Source organism: Uranotaenia lowii, chromosome 3 (genome assembly GCF_029784155.1).
Source record: "Uranotaenia lowii strain MFRU-FL chromosome 3, ASM2978415v1, whole genome shotgun sequence".
Classification (NCBI taxonomy): domain Eukaryota; kingdom Metazoa; phylum Arthropoda; class Insecta; order Diptera; family Culicidae; genus Uranotaenia; species Uranotaenia lowii.
Window position 1 is genome coordinate 233,968,923 of NC_073693.1, and position 2,208 is coordinate 233,971,130.

General features: G+C 36.3%; 1 non-coding gene across 1 annotated transcript; it reads left to right on the forward strand.

Annotated features, from left to right (window-relative positions):
* The first annotated feature begins 1,838 nt into the window (after window positions 1-1,838).
* Trnas-aga (transfer RNA serine (anticodon AGA)) lies at window positions 1,839-1,920 on the forward strand. The gene has a single exon. It is a non-coding gene; the product is annotated as a tRNA-Ser (tRNA).
* Window positions 1,921-2,208: the final 288 nt, after the last annotated feature.

The window sequence follows — 2,208 nt, forward strand, 5'->3', positions numbered from 1 at the left end:
GGAATAAGATTTCGAGAATTTGGCCTTAATTATGATTCGAGATTGTTACTTACTTTAGTCGTTCATCAAAATTTTGTTAACAATTTAAAATTTTAGTTTAGAGAAGAACATTTTCCTTGACATTTTTGGACCCTTATGAGGGGGTTTGAATAAAATGGGCCATTTTCTCTTTTTTATTGGTTTTAAGCTACTCTTAGCCATAGCGAATGCGAATGTCATCATTAGAGCAAGTTCACTGGTGTTGGGAAAAAGTGGTAGAAATTTTGACATTTTGAAAATATTGCCTTGCAAAACCATTTTCAAGATCTATGGCCTTCAAGTTTTTTTACAACACGTGTTGTATTTTCGCATGCTGTTATGCAAAAATAGCAGTATTTCTATCACAAACGGCTGAAAAGAAACAGTGCTGTATAAAAATACAACGCCCAAAGATCTATTCTATTCTATTTTGTTTATTTATAGATGATTTTAACCAACTTGGTCATTCGTCCTCTTAGGAGATGCCCAAAGATCTTGGAAATATTTTTGCATGGTAAAATTTTCAGAATGTAAAAATTTCTACCACTTTTTCCCAACGCCAGTGAACTTGCTCTTACGGAATCTTAGAACAACATCATTTTAATCATTTAGGAAAAAATTACTGTGAAAATAACTATTCGATGCCGTTTTATAACAATTTTAGTAAACTCCGTCTAAAGGTGGGGTTGGGCACTAGGAAAACCCAAAGAATGTTGGAAGGCGTTAATTCATCTATGTGCCACTTCCCGAATTGTAGACAAGGCAGAACAGATATCATGACACAAATTCGAGGAGGTAAAGATGCACAGCTTCCTAGAGAAAATCAGCTTTTGAAGTGTGATAGTTGTGTAGGTATGTTATCATATTGGATTAAAAGCCCGCATTTAGAAGAAATGTAACGAATTAATTTAAACAAAACACAAACGAGCAAAACATTTTTACAACGACAAAATTGTTGACTTCTAGGGGCCAAATTTCAATGGCCAAAATCGAAATCCCCCCACGAATCACGTAGCGGTATGATTTAAACATTAAATCTGTCAATCCACTTAAAGAAGCGTAAATCCACACAAAAGGGAGGGGCGGGGGAGTAAAAACCGAGCCGAGAGCGAGAATATTGTTCCGTTCGAAATCCATTTCATACACCTTATATGCTGTGCTGCTGCTGCTACTCGCTAGCAGCTACCCAACATCATTTTTCGTCGCCTTTTCCCCCATTTGGCTGCCGGCTTCTGGCTTAAGCAAAAAATGAACATAGGAGGACCAGAATACGGTGTGAGAGAATTAAAACTCCGACCGACTGAAATGAAGCCTGAGCTTCGGCCAAGCAACGAATGGCAGCAGCATGAGAGAGGGTCATAAAAATATGCTCCAGCCAGTTGATAGGTCACAGAAGGGTAAACGGATGGAAGTGAGTGTCTGATGGTGGAAAACAACAAAACGAATATGAGGAAAGGAAGCATCCATGCGATGATTTTGTTTTGAGAAATGTATCTACTTCAAATAACAAAATTGACAGTTTTTATAAACATAATTGGTTTGATTGATTTTATGAAATCAAATGAATAAAATTTAAAAGTGCTGATCTTCATGAAATTTATATTTATATGTATATTCATTCCAGTTAGTAGACATTCAAACGCATTTTCAACAATATGACACCAATTTTCATTGTTCTACTGTTAACTTATTGAAAAGCTGTGCTTGACTGCTCCAGATAAAAGATAGGATACGAACGATACGATAGAAAAACGATGAAAAGGTACCCGTTGGTCCGGGTGGTAGCAGCAGTAGAATATCTGGCACCGAAATAGCAACAAGCAGTCGTGGCCGAGCGGTTAAGGCGTCTGACTAGAAATCAGATTCCCTCTGGGAGCGTAGGTTCGAATCCTACCGACTGCGACAGATTTTTTTTGGATGAAATTTTTTTTTCGTCGGCTATCCTATTTGTATATTTTCTCAACTCACTCACAAAATATGAAAAGGAAATGTTACCCCTATTTACAGTGTAAACTTATCAGTTTCTGCAAACTTTTGAGTATGAAACGGTCGGATTTGTTCATCTCAGCGCAATTCCCACTCATCAGTTAGAAAAAAAATGTTACATTATCTTACTTTTTTTTAAAAAATATGTCTTTATTCGTACCAATTCATCATTACATTTATATTACATTATTACATTAGATAAGG